Source organism: Haliotis asinina, chromosome 16 (assembly GCF_037392515.1).
Source record: "Haliotis asinina isolate JCU_RB_2024 chromosome 16, JCU_Hal_asi_v2, whole genome shotgun sequence".
NCBI classification, from domain to species: Eukaryota; Metazoa; Mollusca; class Gastropoda; order Lepetellida; family Haliotidae; genus Haliotis; species Haliotis asinina.
The window spans coordinates 11,204,706-11,217,853 of NC_090295.1; positions in this window are offsets into that span (position 1 = coordinate 11,204,706).

Sequence of the window (13,148 nt, forward strand, 5' to 3'; positions counted from 1 at the left end):
GATTTATAGATTTATATAGCTGTACTTAAAAAAAATATATATATATATGTATATAATTCTTTCATTTTATGAAATTTGTTTATTTATTACATATATACACATCTGAAAGAAGCATTAGGGGGACCGTATGTAAAACCAGCATTAGTTAGACCAGATTTTATATGTTTAATATAAAAGCGTTAGGGGCACCAAATCGTATCTATACACACATGTAAAAGCAGGTATTAGGGGCACCAAATGATATATAGTAGTATAACTAAAAATAGCATTAAGGAGACCACGTGTATATTCTGTTACAAAACGTTTACCGACTTTAATGATTTATTGTCACTCCAAATCATCTCAACAAAAAGGATGATGCCAAAAATATTCATAAAATAAAGCATACACGTGTTTTTCGGTCTCCTTAATTCTCATACATACAGAACCAGCATTAGGGAGACCGGAATATATATCGGGAACCAGCATTGGGAAGACCGTATGTAAAACCAGCATTAGGGAGACCAAATGGTACATATGTTTAAAATCACCCATTAGAGAGACCAGTACAGTATATATATTTATACACACATTTTAAAAAGGGGCCTATGGGTACCAGATGGTATATATAATAATTTAAAAAAAACATTAGGGGTACCAGGTGGTATATATATTTAAAAACCAACATTTGGGGGTCCAAACAGTAAACATATTTAAAAACCAGCACTTGGTGGACCAGATGGAAGATGTTCTTGTATTATTACTCGCCCGTTGAAGATACAGCAGTGTCATATTTTCACTTCAGTATTTCACTAGTGTAATACCGCTTGACGTGTGACGTGAAAATGGTTCAAAGTTGTGACGTCACAATGCTAATGTTGATGTCGCGATTTTACTAGACCTTGCTTGACTTGAAAGCTGAGAGTCCTCACACGGTAGGCAATTTTGCCGCACTTTCTGTCAATTAAAAATGGTATTACACGGAAGGTCGTTTAGTATCCTCTATATACCCAGCATTAGGGGGACCAGATGGTCGACATATTTAAATTTAAAGACCGGAATTTAGGGGGACCAGATGGTATGAATGTTTAAAGACCAGGTGACCAGGTGATACAGTTACGAATTGATTACCACGGCCGGAGAATTCAATCGAGATGGCGTTTTGTAACAGCGACGTACAAGTAAGTGAAGGCACATGGACACCGCATAAATTGACATACAGAGATCCGGCGACTATGAGAGCATGCATTCAAGCACGTCGATCCCAATGCGGAATTCGTCAGTTTTAGTGTGACTCTTCTAAACCGAAGTAGTCATTTGACAAGAGCCAGGCAAGAGGCAGATGCGTGATTGGCAACGTGTGATATTCACCCACAAGAGCAGGTTTTAATTTCACGGTAACGACAGCCGGATTTGTGCTCGCAGACGAGTAGGTAAACGCTTGGTGCCTGACTGCGTTCATCAAGCCTCGCTATTTGGAGCCTATAGCACAATGGTATGGAGTGAGCTCTGCGCGATCTAAAACAAGATGGAATGCTCGAGGATTTAGTGAGAGTTGTGTTACCTTAAATGTTAACCAGCAACAATCATGTAGCATTGTCTACCAACATGATAACGCAAAGTCTCATACAACAAGGCTAACAGACGACTTTCTGCATAACGCTATTGTTATGTTGCCGTGACCAGCATGTTCTACCCACATGAATCCGATAGAATTCTAATGGGACTCTGGATCGACAAATCAGAAAACCATCAACTGCACCTGTCAACGCTGAGCAACTGGAACAATGTTCCCTTCAGGAATGGCAACGGACCAGGTGTAACGTCATGCGTCCTGTTGCGTCATCATTGGGTCGACGTGGTTTGGGGTGTATTGAAGCCACACGCACGACTGATTCAATATTCGATGACATTTGTTACAAGGAACAGATGCCTACTGATGTGAAGATATACCAGTACTGATCATTTACTAATGAGCTGTATTGGCTCAGTTGTATAGAACATGTGTAACAATTTTGTACATTGTTTTTGTTCACTATGAGAATAAAGTGCTGTCTTATTGGTTCAACATCGTTTGTGTTTGTTACAATAAGTATTCAGCGGTCCCAGCGTCAGAACACCATTACCTGTTTTGGTAAGGGGAGCAAAAATGATACGAGAAGCAGGTACCACTATATATGACAGTATATTGATTATAGAGTATAAGAAAATACAAAGTACTTTGTATGATAGATTGAGTGGGGCATATACGAGGTTTGGATAAGTCAGTTTTACTGTCCTGAGTTTGCGATGTTTGTGTAGGCCATGTCCGTGTAGGAGGCTACTGATCAGAAGTACTCTTCAAGCATCCTGCAAAACCCCATGAATGATGGAGTCCTTGTACCGGGCATGGTTCTATGATTACGTGTCCTCCATTCCTTTGGTATGTGTACCAAGTGGGGCATGGGAACAATTCCAACCATATCTGTTAACTGGAAGGGTCCACATATCGAGTGGTTCCCTGGATATTGTGGCACTGTCTGAGCTCACTTCAGACCTGTTCCGGTCGTAGAGATGAAGGCTTTGTTCGGTCGGTTAGTGGTTGTAGATAGGTCTTCAGACGTGCCACGGTTTTTAAATATTTGTCACGCTGTCACGGCACACATTGATAATCTCACGCTTTGAAAAAAAATTAACATACATTTATCACTACCAAAACTTTTTACTGATTTTTACAGCACTTTTAAGGTGTCAAAAACACTACTTTTCTTCAGCTTCAGGAGGGCTTCCTGACCCCCCACCCGGTCTCCCCTGGACCCCTGGACCCCGGCTTCTCAAGCATTTTTTCTTTCAGGGTTGGAAGCTCTGGGTCTTCGATGTCCAAATATCTATCCAGCGGCGTGTTGATGTGACAAGCACATTTCCGGAAGTGACGTAGGCAGTCATCCTTTCTAAGATATCCGTAGACACACGCAAACGTGCCTGATGTTGTTGTGTATCGAATCAAAATGTCCTTGTAAAGTGTGAAGTACTTTTGATACAATATGCCATATCCAAACAACCAGGTGGCTTTCTGATGCGGCATAGGTTGATGACATCATAGTGTTATGACATGGTAATAAATGAGTACAGTCGACTAAATTTAGCTTAACGTATCAAAAGAGTTAGCTAGATCAAAACTGCATACCTCAGCTATAACATTTGTCAGTAAGACCTTGCGGTTGGAACGTGGGTGTGGCTAAAATCTGATTCCGAATACGAAAACATAGTCTTAATATCTTCAACTCCATTTTGTGAGTGCACTGTTATACATAACCCATGCCTCTAGACAGGCTACCTTTCTGTAGTATTTGGCAGTGTTAATAAACATCACCACGTGCTATTCTATTTTTAGCATATATATTCACTGCGGATCTAACACCCGGAAGCTATTGAGTAGTGTGTAAACAGTCATCACTTGAGTTGATAAGTAGTTTATTACGTCTTCGACAAATTTACACCTCCCATATATATGTATGCATTTATGTACTGCTTACGTGACTTGCTAGCGGAAACGCATCTGCTTGGGTTTAACGGTGAGTCGGTCAGACTAACAATGTCAATCTTCTCTGTCAATTATGTTCGACCTCGACCCTGAGGTCATGTTTATGGTTTTATCAGCCGGCACGCTTGTTGCCATTGGCTTCTGTATTGGGTATGAGAGTGCAGCGTCAATGCCTCAACTATGTTTTCTGTTTCTGTACATATTTTTGGTTTTTACTCCTTGTGTTTTTTTCGAAAAAGGGACAGGCCCAGTATTTTCACAACTTTACTTTTTTTTTACATTTTTGTTCTCTACCACTTACTAGTTATATTAAAGCAAAACTCTGTTCCCATTGTTTGAAAACTGAGATGACAGACTATCCGCAAACAACTTTCCCCTTTGTATCCTACATGAAAATTGTTGCTATTAATCACTTTAATTTAAAACAAAAACAAAAACAAAAAAAAACTTCAGCATTTGACGGTGGATAAAACTAAGAAAATTTGACTGATTTCCGCTAACTGCAGAGGCTTAGCTGATACAAATAAAAGGAGAGAAGTCATGAATCTATACAGTAAAAAGAAATAGATTCAATCATTTGTTTATAGGACATCCATGTAGAAGATGTAAACAGGATTAAAAATGAATGGGGTATAATTGCACCATTTAGATCTAACTCTAGAGGGGTGGCTATACTTTTTGATAATGACATTGATCTTGTGACCATACACAGAACATTAGAGGATGAAAATGGTAATTTTATAATTGCCGATATAACCGTTGAAAATAACAGATTCGCCTCTTACAAATCTGTATGGACCTGATTTAGTAAGATCAATCTTGAGGGATACAATTAACAAATACTTAGATTCTGAATGTACTGGTGAAAATGTTGACGATTCTGATATGAAACTGAAGACTGATGACAGCTTATTCTTGGAAACTTTCCTGATGAAAGTCAGAGGAAAATCATTTTCCTTTTCATCATTTCTCAAAAAAAACCCAGCAAATAAAACCAGTGAAATGGAACTTAAAATCAAAGATTGTGAAGACAACATTAGAAAAGGTTTTCAAAATATCAATGAAGCCCTCATAGCTGAACTTACAAAATTAAAATTGGAACTGCTACAAATTAAAGAAGAAGAGATAAGAAGAACTCAACTCAGAAATAGAATCTTATGGTATGAAGGAAAGAAAGCAACAAAATACTTTTGTAATTTAGAAAATAGAAACTTTGTTAGCAAATCAATAAATAAGATTATTACAGATAAGAATTGTGGCAATGATGCCCACCTAGACAATATAATAACTCCAGTCTTTAGTAACAAAATTAGAGACAATCTAGACCAAGAAATAGACATGACCGAAATAACACTGGCAGTCAAAAAATGAAGAATAACAAAAGCCCAGCAATTGATGGATTTCCTATAGATTTCTTTAAGCACTTCTGGAAAGAACTCAAGGTTTGGATTCTTAGATTTATCAATGATGTTTCAAGAAGAAATAAGATGTCTCCTACTATGAAGAGAGGAGTTATTACTTGCATCCCTAAAGCTAAAAAAATAGAACCTTATTAAAGAACTGGAGGCCAATTACTTTATTAAATGCTTTGTATAAAATAGTTAGTGCTTGTATCTCTAACAGGTTGAAAATCCCCTTAGATTCTTTGATACACAATAACCACACTGGGGTTTTTATACCAGGTAGAACACTTTGTGAAAATACAAGGTTATTATATGATTTAATGTTTGAAACAAAGAAGAGAGATGTCCCTGGTCTGCTGATTTTAACTGACTTGGAAAAAGCTTTTGACAGAGTTTCTAAAGATTTTATCAACTTTGTTTTACTAAAATTTGGTTTCGGACCTAAGATTATACGCTGGATTAATCTATTAACATATGATACAACGTCATGTGTTATTTAAAATGGACGCCTCTCCGATTTCTTCCCTAATGAACGCTGTTGCAGGCAAGGTGAGTCAATATCTCCCCTTTTTGTAGCTGAAATCCTTGGATGTATGATAAGAAAAAACGATGATATAAAGGGTATTGTAATTGATAGTCAGGAATATAAGTTAGGACAATATGCTGATGATACTGAATTATTTTTGGATGGCTCGGAGGAGCCTGCTATTGATACCATTAATATTTTTTATAATATTTCAGGGTTAAAGATAAATATAGATACAACTAACGCAATCTGGATAGGGTCAAAAGCATGTAGCAGAGATATAATTTGTCATGATTTCAATATGGAATGGCAAAGAGAGGAATCTGAAGTTCTGGGTATAAAAGTCACACCTGATTTGAATGACGTATGGGTAATTAACACGAGAAAAAGAATTGAAGAAATTAATAGATTACTGGCAACATGGAGAAAAAGACATTTGACACTGATTGGCAAAATCACTGCAATTGAAACATTGGCTATTTCGAAATTGGTTCACATTTTCAGTTCATTACCTAATCCACAGGAGGAATTTATCTCTTCCCTTGAAAGACTATTTTTCAAATTTATTTGGAATGACAAAAATGACAAAATTAAATGGAGTACCTTAAAAAAAAGATTATACAGAAGGAGGATTACGCATGATAGAAATCTCATATTTGCCAAAAATAGGAAGACCTATTTCATCATATTGATATGGACTGGCATATGAATTCCAAAACTTGAATCTGACCACGTGATACACAGCATAATGAGATTTTAGTATATCGTCATCGCAGGCTATATATCGTTAGATATCATAATTCACCCCTTGGCTGATTCTTTGAATAACTATTGGGCAAGCATTCTATGACTATTGCTAAATAGATTTTGTACTGATTCTGTCACCTGTAGTTAAGTGAGGCGCGGTGTGAGGAGACTGTTCTCCATCGAACACACGGCGTTAACATTCCTCACGCCCACCACTGACGCCTGTTCATACCAATAAATAGAGTCCTCTTGATACTAGTATTCGTTCAATGTTCTTTATGGTTACTTATTATTTGTATCTGAGAGTGTGCGGACCTTGGTGTGAAATGTGAATAAATTGTTGTAGAGAAGTGTCTTGTGCGTGAGATACCTGAGGTGGGGCAACGCAGTGATTAGAGCGTTCATTCACCACACGCCCAGTGTTTGGAGCCCATTTCTGATGGTGGAGGTGGCGGTGCCTAGTGAGTAAAGCTTTCGCTCGTTACGTCTCAAATCCGGTTCTATTTAGAACACATGTGCACTGTGTGTAGTCAGTTTCTGACGTACCATCAGTGATATTGCTTGAACTAATTGTTAAAGAACAGTTAAAACCTACTCACTCACTCACTCAGTGTGTGTAGTCAGTTTCTGACGTACCATCAGTGATATAGCTGGAACTAATTGTTAAAGAACAGTTAAAACCTACTCACTCACTCACTTATTGAGACGGCTACATTCCATACGGACACTGGTTACTTTTACACATTCGAGTTATTTATATTTGTGGTCACGGCTACACTGCATACGGACACTGGTTACTTTTACACATTCGAGTTATTTATATTTGTGGTCACGTGTATTTATTCACAGCTCTAAATTAAATGAGTATTCGTGATTAATTTCTTATTTTACGCAAGCCGCAGCGTATGTGGAACTATACTGAGATAACATATATTTATTAATCTCGTATTCTAAGTTGCTAGTTGCTATGTGTGTAGTGATATAATATAGCCGGCCATATTTGCTCATGTGTTATTCATCTCTAACCTGAAACATGAACATGATAATAATGAACTCAAGAGACAAATGACTTCAGTATTTGTTGAATTCATTTTGTCATTCAACAGGTCATAAAACCGGTAAGTTCAATTTTTCACCATTAGGTGGCCGACGCTGAGAGAGCTGGATTCTAAGCTTGACGTATAACAGTATGTACACCCTTGGTGCCTTGGGATCATTGTCCGAACAACAGCAACCCTTCGTACGTTTTTTTTTTGAGTTGGCCCTCAGCAACCCATGCTTGTTGGAATGTAATAAGGTTTGGGCCGGACAATCCTGTGACTCACATCATGAACATTGATCGAAGCAGCTGACATGTCCAAGTGTGACCGCTATCCCCTCGTACAACAGAATGGGAAGCTACACACTGTACCACATTACCAGTCAAGAACACAGACACAGGTTAATTGTTCATGATGTCATGTTATCGGTGCCTTTATTAAGACACATTCATCGTTGTTGTATCGTTTTTATTTGTTGTTTGTGTTTCGCTGTGAGGAGACATGTCATGTAGATCCGGCTGTCTTCCTTCAATGACAGATGAATCGTGTTTTATGCCGCAATCAGTCGAATATAATGACAACCTGACAACCTGGCCACGATAGCTGCAATGGGTGTCTCCTGGTACTGTGTAGCTAACTGGGCATGTTCGAGTGAGTGAGTGAGTGACTCTGGTTTCATGCCACTTTAAGCTGTATGCTAGCAATATCACGAGTCTTGGGCGTGGCCAGTGAAGGATTATGCTGCCCCACTGACATGCTTGAAATAACCGAGACTGAGTGTGCCTCTACACCAGTGTCTACGTCAAACCTACTGTTCACTGTTAATATTGAGTTCAGTGAACAGTTCACAGTGGCAGTGGATCCGCCATTGAAATGCTACACACCGTTGATTGAGTTATTTCTTGAAAAACATCTTTCACATACACTTTTAATTCTTATGAGCGAAATGTACTATCAGGTGAAATGTGTTTGCAAATACGTGATGGCTTCATAATTGAAAACAAAATGTTAGGGTGTATTTGAGGTGTGTAGAAAATATGACATATGGCCAATCTGATCTGATCCGCCATTGATGCTTGTGATGCTTGAGGGTTATAGTTCCATAACTTCTTTCTTTCTTGTTGATCCTATTATCTGACAAATCTGGAAATGTGTTAAGGACTCTTTGTGACAGTTTTACACGTTCTGCTTTTGAGGGGTGTGTGACAGTGTCAGCTGACATTCTGTTAATGTCCATTCCATTCACCACATGCAATAAGATATCTGAATTTACTAATGTAAACAAAATGTCTCGAAGTAGATTTTTTTAAAAGAACAGCTGGAGTTAACACGTGTTCTCGCGATACTTTTGCGTTATTTAACAATATGTGGGAGGGAAGGCCGCGGTGGATCATTTATTCTTTCATTCATTCACATATATACTTCTTTTATTGTTTCTTCCTTTCATTCATTCACATATATACTTCTTTCTTTTATTGTTTCTTCCTTTCATTCATTCACATATATACTTCTTTCTTTTATTGTTTCCTTTCATTCATTCACATAATTCTTGCTCTTAATTCTTACTATAATTCATTCATTCATTCATTCATTGTAAAATTCCGACTGATACAATAAACTGGTTGAAGTTCTGGTAAACACAGCTGAAGCAGCGCTAGGAACGAGCCAAGTCACTGTGTGCGTCGGAGCATGATGAGGCACACGTTAATTAGTACAAATGGTAATCGAGCAATCGAGTGATCTATCCCTGCTGTAGATTATCCCTGATTAAATACACTGACGGCAGAATCCCCGTATGTCTATCAGGCAACGTTCTTATCCTGTAACAGACTGATACGTTTATCTGCCTGTGAGAGGAAATCAACTGGATCTTGTATTCGTCTCGACTAGAAGGGACCATTGTTTGCAATGATACTGAAATGGTACTCTAGACATGTGTGTGGTGCAATCCTCTCCCTTAAGCTTGTCACTCGTCGGTTTCCAGTAAGCTTTCCAAAGACTCGTAATTTTACATCCTAAATGGCACATATTTTGTGTACTAGATTTTTACCAACGTAGAGTTGTCAAGTCTAGATGATAACTTTCTTGGCACAAGGAAACCATCAGTGTAAATCAGTTCAGGAGGCAGCGTGGAATATAGCTTGGTCTGGACAGACCATTGTTTGGTAGGGTGGGGGGGTTCAAAGTTTCCCGAGTACAGATATAGACATTAAGTGGTTGAAACGTTCTTCAGCTGAAGACCTGTTTAACAAATGAATTAACCCCTGCCCACATGTATTTCCAAGGCCCCGGTAGTGCATACCTTGATGGCAGTGTTTGCCGTTACAAGCCCCTGTGCATACCATTACTTGCTGGTGGACTGTACACAGTTTCGCGGGCACAGACCTCAGGTTGTTCAAGCGTGCTTCCCATGAAGACCGGGGTTCACATACACACCAGTGAAAATTGTGTGAAACCCTCTCAATCCTTCACTCATTCTTGAAGTTTCAACCAAGTTACTCATGGGACACAACCTGGGTCAGTAATCTGTACACAAAGTACGGTGCTTCGTTTTTTTCATGTCACGGGTAGCACTTAAAGGTGTGTGTTAGCGCACTGGTGTAACAGATGATAGGCTGCCGGTTGAATTCGCACGGATGAGATGGAAACAAGCTCTTAAGGTAAGAACTGTATTGCCGTAAACAAAACCTGTTAGTGTAGGGTATTCATGATGTGAGAACCCAAATCAACATGTAATAATCTGTCAAACGATATGGCTCTGTCCACGTCACTGGATGTGGTCAACAACCACCGCCTACCACCACACATCACAAATGAGCACACCAAGAATTCCCCCAAACCTATAGTGATTAAATTTGTGCACACGGCAGATAACAAGGTGTGCTGCAAGCGAGCGTTAAACATACTTCACTGTTAAAACATAGAAAAATAACAATCGGTACTGATCTACCAGTCCTTCTAAAGAAATGCAGCAAAACCTTTCGTGCGAAAAACCGAACACAAGGTTAAAACACGATTGTATGTGAGAGGAATTCCTGTGATACATGACTATAGAAAGGACATAGAAAACTGTCAAGGTTGGTGATAACATCCAGTTATGATGTAATTCGCGGATCGGTTAGTGCGTGCGTCTCTTTGTGAACGCAAATGTACCAGCATTTTACTCAGATTTTAATCGTTACTGCTCGTGAAGTGTTGGACATACCAAGTTCTAACCCTACCCAGTCATTCCTCGACCAGGTCCTGATTTACAGTAAGACTCCGTCTGAAGAGAGATAGGGTGAACCTTTCCTTCCCCACTGACTACGTTGGTTTGTTTGTAAATAACACGTGACCCTAAAACCGGATGTTATTGTGGTAAGGTCAAGGCCACCAGTTACACGTGATTTTGTTTCCAGTGTAAGTGACTCCTTGAGGCAGCAAAACGTTACTTATAATCAGGAGACACCGAGTGAACATTATGGCAATGTCTGAACACGATGGAGTCCCGGTATGCGCTAGTCATTGAGATACATGACACTGTTTTTTTTTTTCATGTAAATATGTTCATTAATGAGGGCGGTTTCGGTTTGGAACAAACGGAAGCATAGTGAGAGTTCAGCCCGTACCCCCACTCCCATCAAAAAACAAAATTACAAACGGACATGCAAAGCTCACCCTAAATATGTATTTAGTAATCTATAACAGGTAGAAAAACAATCAATCGATCCAATGAACTTTTTTCAGTGTTGGCATATTCCCCTGGAGCAATTTTTTTACGTAAAAAGAGCGGGGGTGTACGGGCGGAACACTTTCCCAAAGGGAAAAATTAAAATGCTGTCATTAAATTGTAGAGGGTTTAATAATAACCCTAAAAGGATACAAGTTTCAGATTCGTGAGAAGGACAAAAGGCTCAAATCTATTGTCTTCAGGATGATCATGTTACAGCTGTCCAGGAACAAGTAACAACACAACAATGGGGATGCAGTGGGGATGTATAGTGAATACTACCGTACATAAGCCCAGTTAACAATAAGGCAAGGGGGACAGCAATTTTATGTAGCAGTGGATGTGACTATCAATGATAAGATATATACTTTGATTCACTTAGATGGACAAAACTCTGATAAACCAGAATTCATAAAAATGTTAGAGAAATATCAGAAGAATTAAATATTGTTACATGTGGTGATTGGAATTTGGTGATTAATCCTGATAATGATACCTTTAAGTATAAACATATTAATAACCCTTAAGCAGGGAAGGAATTGTTTACAGACAATAGACTTCCTATTTTAAAGACTCAAACCGGAGAATTGGTCCCTCTGAGAGAAAGTTCACCTGGCAACAAATACGAAAACAAGCTCGAATAGACCCATAATGCTTTCAGTTCTGTAGAGGAAAGTAATATACACCCAAGAATTAATTCAGATCTCTCAAAAGTGTCACTCACAATTAGAGTGTCAGGTATACAAAGTGGGAAGGGCTTTTGGAAGCTCAATAATTCACTGACAAAAGATACAAAATATGTCGAAATTATAAAAGAAATAAGTGATACCCTAGAAGAATATAAATACAGGATGAAAGAATGTTTACAATTAATGATCAATTACTATGGGAAATGTTACTGATAAATAAAGTGGAGCATCAATACTTTTTTATCTATGCACATAGGAAGAAAAAAAATGAATTAAACTGTCTTGAGAGTAAGCTAGGAGAAACAAAATGTTGATAGAGAGGCAGAGTATATAAGGAAACAGTTTAAAGGAGCTAGATGAGAACTAGTAAATTTTACAAAATAAGAACTGAAGGCCTCTTTGTGCGATCTGATGGCAAATTGATCTAACTTGGTGAAAAAACTACTTCCTCCATGTAGAACACAGACATTTTATAAATAAATCCTTCCGAATTCTCGATTGAGAGAATGGAACAAAAGTAACACAAAAGAAAACAAAAACGAAAAAAAAACCCCAAAAAACAAAACAAAAAAACAAATTGAAATTATGCAAGAAGTAAGAAAGTATTACATTAAATAATACAAAAACAGAAAATTGTACACAGACTGACCTTGAGAATTTATTTTCTGATGCTTTAGTGCCACGGCCAGATCATCAAACATCACTTACTTCGGAAGGTGTACATACTTATCAAGAGAAGCTTGAAGCATGAAAAAAAATATGAAAATGATAAAAGCCCTGGCCCAGATGGCTTCAGAGCTGAATACTTACAAATGCTTTGGATGGATCTCCAGAAATATTTGATTAATACCCTAAATTATGCATATAAAACAGTATCCTGATGCATATGAAAAAAGTAAGGATTGATTACTTGTAAACCATAAGAAAATAAATGTGAAATGTATTTGAAAAACTGGCGACCCATCTCCTTTTTAAATACAACCTATGAGTTTGCAGCGGCTTCAATTGCTGATAGGTTAAAACCAAGTGTACCATTAATCATTCATGAAGATCAGAAAGGATTTGGGAAAGGTAGATATATAGGTGATGTAACCTATTATATAATTTATGTTGCACAGTAGTTGTATGAGATACCAGTATACTGTTACTGATTTTGAAAAGGATGTTTTACACATTTTCAACATTGGGCCAAGCATTCAATATTGGATAAAACTCTTTTCTGCAGACCTTGAGTCTAGTGTTTTAGTAAATGGGTTTGCAACCACCCTTTGTCATTGTCCCAGTAGGTTGTCATCAGGGAGACCCAATATCGCCATATATATTTCTTCTTTGTGCTGACATCTTAGCAATAATGGTTTGAAATAATAGTAGGTGATGAATTAAAATAGGCCACTTAAAATCTACACTTACTTTAGATGGATGTGGAAAAAAGTCTCTGTGCTACCATGAACACCTTATCGTGTTTTGCTAGATTTTTAGGTTAAACGTTAATGCATGAAAAAACTAAATTGATATAGATAGGGTGAAAAGAT